This window comes from Ceratotherium simum, chromosome 20 (genome assembly GCF_057802395.1).
Source record: "Ceratotherium simum simum isolate JZ-2026a chromosome 20, ASM5780239v1, whole genome shotgun sequence".
Lineage (NCBI taxonomy): Eukaryota > Metazoa > Chordata > Mammalia > Perissodactyla > Rhinocerotidae > Ceratotherium > Ceratotherium simum.
In genome coordinates this window covers 56,107,209-56,114,122 of record NC_141919.1, presented here as the reverse complement: position 1 = coordinate 56,114,122, position 6,914 = coordinate 56,107,209, and the positions used below count along the sequence as shown (strand labels likewise).

At 40.8% G+C, this 6,914-nt stretch overlaps 1 protein-coding gene across 4 annotated transcripts in view; it reads left to right on the top strand.

The window, feature by feature from the left end:
- Positions 1-6,914, top strand: part of CENPP (centromere protein P) — a 211,349-nt gene that overhangs the window by 113,412 nt on the left and 91,023 nt on the right. The gene's annotated exons all lie outside the window — the stretch shown is intronic.

Here is a 6,914-nt window from a genome sequence, read left to right as displayed (position 1 = left end):
CATTGGAAGCTTTAAAAATATCTTCATTTTTCATCCAGTAATTCTACTTTTTGGAATCTAGTCTCAGGAAATAATTCTAAATGTGTGTTAAGATGTTCATCCCAGAATGATATATAATAGCAAAAAAAATTAAGATAATACTAATGGTTAAAGGAAAATAGTAAAATAAAGTAGGGTATATTGATTCCATGAAATGCTTTAGAACCCACAAAATGTTTGCAACCATGTTTAAAAATATGAAATATTTTTTTGAAATAAAGCAAATATAAAACATCCATACTTAGTATACTTATAAACATACAAACAAATAAAATATCTGGCACAAATATACCTAATTGATGATAATCTCTGGCTGGTAGAGTCGTGAATGACTTATGTCTTTTTCTTTTTTTTTCCTTAATTTTTATAACGAGCTGTAAGTACTACTTTATAGTTAGAAAACTAGTAAATGTTTTTAAAAACAAAAACAGGTTATCATACCTGACTCTCTGTTCCCAGAATCTTTCCATTGCCTTACTATCTTTGTCACTATCAAAGTCAAGTCCTTCGTGTCCCCTTAGCACAACATCTGGTGGCTTTGTTTCACTGGCCTTTCTCTCCCGCGACCCTCCCAGCCTCACTCTCAGAGTTGGTCACTTTTTCCAGTGTCATTTGGATTTCTTCCTTCTAATCTGGTCTGATAGGGAACCCGAAGCATCTGAGGTCCAGAGTATTCTTTCTTACTCATCTTTCCACTGAGTTCTGTTTGTTTTGTTTTGAGGTGGGGGATTTGTTTTCGGTTGTATTTTTTAAAGCCCACACTAAACTGGAATGTATGAGCAAGAACCTTCTGAGCATAGATTTGTTGTCCTCTGATGGCGGATATTCCCATGGGTGTGTTTACATTACCATGGTTTCTTACCCATCACCCGTGAAACATACATTCTTTGTAATTTCCAAAAATTAAAAGCATTATGCAGTCATCTAAAACAGACCTCCTATGACAATCTTCTCTTTGGGGATGCAGTTGGCCGCACACAGATGCCCATTGGTGAGGCTGTTTCCTGGCAGGAGAGCATCCGTCCATCTCAGCCAGGTCCCCCAGCAGTGCACCTGGCCTGCCATGCCTGAGCACTAGACAGTGCCTTTGCCGTGAAGGACTTCCAGGGCCAGTCAGAGTTGGTCCAGCCTCAGGAAGACCTGGCCCCCCAAATCCTTGAATCATGCCAGCTCCTTCCAATTTCCCAGAACCCAGAAATCAGCTTTAATGTCTCTCCACTGCCTTGCTTTTTCTGGACTTAGGAATCAGAAATGAATTAATTAACTTAATTGAAATATTCATTTTATGTGGTATGTCTTTTAATCATCAGAGGAAGGTTAAAAAAACCTACTGTCATCACTTATTAACCTGATAATTAACATTATTTAATTCTTAGAAATCTAAATGACAACATGAACATTTTGCCCACTGGGTGGCTGGACAACACCAGCCTGATAGGTGAGGTTTCCGTGTGCTAACCCACGCTTGACTGTGCTGGGAAAGAGGAGGTTACAGGACATGTCTGAGAATAGCCAAAGCTTTTTATATTCTGAATCCCACTTCAGAACCAGCCTTGGACTCCCATCTCTGCACTGCCTTGTGGAAGTTTCCATTCAGACGTGTCACTCACATTAGCCAGGAGGAATGGGAGGTGCAGAGAGCTTCAGTGGTTTCCCCAACGCCACCTGAGCAAGTGGAATTATAACCCGAGTTAGAGCTCATGTGTCCCAGCCACTCTGTGTCTTCTGCTGCAGCCCATGCGGGAGCACTCACTTCTTTTATCCTGAAATCCAGTGGCTTCACAGGCATACTCTCAACTCTTCCTCTCCAGCCAGTCCACACACAGCTGTCCAGTGTGCATCTCTACAAAAAGGGGCTCACACAGCTTGGCGTGGGGGGGTGGGAGTAGGAGTGGTTGTGTGGTCAGGTTTGTATGGTACAGAGGTGCTGGCAACTCAAGGCCCAGCAACTCTATCAGCTGGCCCCGGGGGACAGGCAGGTTCCACTCTGGAATCCTGGCACGGATACCTGGTTAAGGTCAACTGGGCTTTGTTTCCAGTGTCATTTTGTCTCTGGCACATCATTTCTGCTTCTTGGCTGCCTGCCTAATTTTGGTCCATTATGTTTCTTGACCTTAGGCTGCTCTGTGGTTCCTGGCTCCTTAATGCTTGGTTCCCAGCTTTGTCCTGACCTCCAAACTCTCATTCTCCAGCTAATTCAGCTTTTGGCTAAAGCTGAATTCAGCTAAAGCTGAAACCTTGGCTAAACCAAAGCTTGTCCCTGGTACCAATTTAACATTGTTCTGCATTGCAGCTCTCTGTCTTTTAGGTGTATACCTGCCTCTGACCTTGGCAAGAGAAGCTGTTGAATTAAATGTCGTTTGAGATCCTGTCTCTGGCTTTGTTTGAGGTTGCTGGAGTTTTTCAGTGGGCATTTATCAGATGCCTGCTGTGTACCAAGCATAGCATTAGGGTGGGGAATCTATGAAGCATGGAGCATGTCTGGGCTCTCTTGGTGGAGATACCCCTTCCTATCCACTTCTCAGAAAACAAAATCACAGCTCCTAGTCCACTACTCTCAGGTAACTGTGGGATTGTTCTAAAAGTTAATACTTGAATGTCAGGTGCATTAATAGAAAAACTGAAAAATAAATGCCCAAATTAGTAAGTAAAACTAAACTGCAAGTAGACAGTGTTGCCTGTGTACACTGTGGCTCTGGCAGTTTGGGGGAATCTCCAGATGGGTGGTCCCCAGACTCTGAAAGTAAAATTCTTCGCCTTGATTCTGTCTCCTCCTCATAATGCTCAGTTTACTGTTTGAGACCACTAGAAATAAAGTCATCTATAAAACATACACATACATGAAGATAAGTTTGAAATAGGATACACAAACCTAATAAGAGGGCTAGTGGGATTATGAATGAAGGGTTATTTTCCTCTCTCTGGTACATATTTTTAAAATTATTATGTTGCTTTTTAACTATTTTAAATATCAGTCTGCCAACAAAATTGTCTTTGCTCTAGTCCCCCATGTGCTTGTGCCTTTTCTACCACTTCTGTAGCATTAGACAGTACAATTAAAGATTTCCCATACACCATCCCCCCAAAATCAAACAGCAGTGCCCACCGGGGAAATTGTTTGGGGCCACAATTTGATGAAGCATAGCCCCACTTTACCCTGGTCCTTGGGAGATGGAAAGTTTAATAAAAACTTATTTTTGAGTTGGTTTGTTGTTTGAGTTTCAGTATTTTCTTATAGAAACTTAAAGATATATGGGCCATAGGTTCCCAGTCTAGACCCGAAAAAATCTGTTTAACACATAATATACCTGAAATTTAGACTTAAGAAAACCATAGAACGTTAAAGAATGTGTATAATAAGAGGAATTTGTTAGAGAGCCAACATGGGAAACCAGGGGCACGTCTCGGGTTCCCTGTGACCTGGCAGTGGGGCCGGGACTCGTCGTCGCTCCTTCTGTAAACCCTGGGTTCCTTCCCTCCCTGCTGCAGTCACATTGCCCTGTGACCCAGGAGAGCCCGGAACAGGGTGCAGGCTTGAATGAGGAGCAGAGTAGGTATGACAGGCATGGAGGGACTGGTGTGAGGAGCAGAGCTGGGAGGACAGAGAAGGCTGGAGCGCACAGGTGACGCAGAGGAAGGAAGCCAGGCATCTCGGGGCTTGTTTCTCTTGCACGTCCCCTCCTGAAGGGCTGCTGACCAGCCCACCCATGGGGTCAGGAGGAGCATTAGCCAGTGTCCCTCCTTCCTCTCTCTTCTTTCTTAGACTGGTAACTTACATGAGACCCTCCCTGCCTTCAATGAGGTGGAGACTCTGGCCTGTTAGGTTAGACAGTGGCGTGTCTGTGATGGTTGGAAGCTTTCCGGTTGCTGGCTAGTGGGAGCAACCACCTGTCGTGCCTTCCTGGGCCCTTCCCTAGTGAGTGAGAGCGGAGACCTGGGGAAGCAGGAAATGTCATCTAGTTGAAACTCCCTCCCAGTGTTGGAGGTTCCTCCAGAACAATCTGGACCTGATAGCCTGTCCACTCTGCATGACTCCACTGAGGGGACTCAGGGAGCACACCTCCTCAAGAGGCATCCAGTTCCACTGTTGTCCATCTGTGGTCGATGAAATTCTTCATTTTGAGACCAGAAACACCTTCTGGCACATTCTTCTCTCTGTGCTAGTTCTGTCTTCTGTTAGCCATATAAAAGTAATCTGATCTTTTTGCATGCTCTTATCCCGGTTGCTTAAAAAGAGAAGTCAGGCAAACCTGGATTCCAAGAGGAATTCACCGTTTACACCCTTCATCTGAGATGATAAGGTACAAGTGATTGTAGACCGCAAACCTCCCCCTATTCTAGTTGAGCAAGTTTTATCAGTAGAAAAATATTGGGATGTCCAGGAGGGAACACTGTATAGCACTGTTTTTTCTCTATTATTCAGGAAGAATATAAAGAATATTACTTCTCATTGTAAATGATGTGACTCTCAGTTTGTCTTATTTTTAAATTTGGAGTTTATTCGTATGGCTCAAGCTCTTGTTTGATTAGTTTTGGCAGTATTTAGAGTGTGTTATTTTTAAAGCCTTTAAAAATATTTATGTGTTGTTCCCAGGAAGACTCGGTATTTCCTTGAGTCTTCTTCTAAAGACTCTTCTAAAACTGGTCCGTTTAGACCAGTTTTGCCAGTTTCTTACTCATGGAGAGCTTTGGATTTTGGTTTCAAGTTTCTCTTAATCAGAATAATATTTGGACTATTATCTCAGTGCTGCTGCTGTTAGTAATAAACCCTGGCATGTTGGAGCCAGGAGAGGCCTTCGAGACTTTTCTCCCGTTGTCCTCTTCTACAGCAGGAGAAGCTGGGGCCGGCCTCCTCACTCCTGCATCGTCTACCCGACTGCTCCGCCTCCTCCAAGCAGGTCTCAATCCCATAGTGACTTCCAGACAGTAACCAGACTCTCCTCAGAGAGGATGGGGTGGGAGGTTTAGCCAGGTTCTCAGGACTGGAAATGTAGCTGAGAAGTGTCTTTCTGAATTTGCATAAGCTCCTATTTTCCACTTAAATGTTCCACAGACTTAGAATGGAAAATTTGTCTAAGTGAAATGGTATTTCCTCCCAGACACTATTATTAGGAAAATAAGTCACTGTGCTTTTAAATCTTGTGCTTAAAGGTCCACTTGGCAACTTTTCCCTTGCCTGCAATATTCCTGTCAGTGCACAAGCACCAGGAGTGGTCTTCAGTATATAGATGTGGTAGACATGTTCTGTGTACTCACGGAGGGATCCAGACCAACTTCAGGGGTCCTCAAGGCTCAGCCTTGTGAGTGAACAAGGGAGTTAAACGTCTAGACTTGCCTTTGGAAACTCACAATATCTTTTGTCATGGAAACTGATGCTTTTACAGACTAGCTTTCCTTAAAGAAATAATTAACTTTACCTTAGAAATGTAAATAGCATCTGATTAAAGAGCTTGCTGGCTGCTTTTCCTTTTATACCAATTTTGTTCTCCATCAGACTTTCAGTGCGTCTGAGCAACCTTGCTGCTGTCTTAAAAACAACCTCCTACCCTTCCTTTTCTACTGCTTCCTCTGGCGCCTTAAGACTTGTGCATGTGAGGTTCTTCTGTTTTGTCTCAGACCTCAGGCCAGGTGAGTCTTCCTTTTGATGCAGTCAGTAGTTGTAACAGAAGACTGCACACCCCTCTTCTTTCCACCACCACTTCGCATTCCAGATACCGAACACAGACTGAAAATATCAGGATGCTGTCACATGTGTGGGCTTATGATTTATTTTTCTTTCTTTCTTTTTTTTCAAACAACTCAATGATTCTTGGTGGGATAAAAAGAAAAACAAAAACCAAAAAAAAAGCACTTGATTTTTAGAGAGATAAAGACCCCTCAGGTTTCTTTGTGACTGAATCCTACACCATGTGGCCACTGTTTATGGCTGCCACAACTCTGAATACATTAACAAGAAAGAATGCTGTGCTCTATTTAGATTATGAGGGAGTAGAATATCAAGTACATTGTTTAATTTTTTTAAATCTAAGATTTAATAAAAAATTGACTTCGGGAGGGGATAAAGGAAATCTTTGTTTTAAATTCTGACTGTATGGATTTTGTGAAAAGAAGTTCCTAATTTTTCATATTGAATGTAGAGCTAGTTAAATTATTGCTGAGAAATATTCTTTCTTGGAATTGTGTGGATTTCCATTTTAACTGTCCAGTGCCATTTCATTACAAAAGAATAAGGAAGACATTTATCAAGGGAAAATGTGAGTATTCACATATGTAACTAAAAACTACATTTGAATAATTCATACATTTTGAAAAAATATTAGAAAACATCATAGTTTTACATTTTGAAAGAAATATTTAGTTTCATTTAATATATTTGTGATATCCCCAAACTTCATTATCATTAATTATTAAGGTAATGTTATTTTCCTAAAAGAACATACAAGATATTTGTTTAAATGATTTTTAAAATCAATCCTGTTAACATTTATGGTAAAATATAATGACAGGTTTTCAGTTAGCTGTAAAAAAACAAGTCACAATTTATATTGAAAATAAATTCATTGTATATAAAACAAAATCTAGAGTAATTTTAGGTTGATGTGTATTTAAATGCTGATTTTTAAGAAATTATACAAATAAACTTTAAACTTTATCATATAGTGTATAAGCATTTACATTAATAACATTAATGTCCCCTTAGTATGGCCTATAAAATAATTGTACACATTATGCAATTGTATAATTGTATAAAATAATTGTACACTTTTGTGCATTAAAAAAAGACATGAAAACATACCTTGTAAGAAGAGAGTAAGTCCTCTTGAAAGCAGAATTTTCCACCATGTACAACTTTTCTATAATGTGAATGTTCTCAG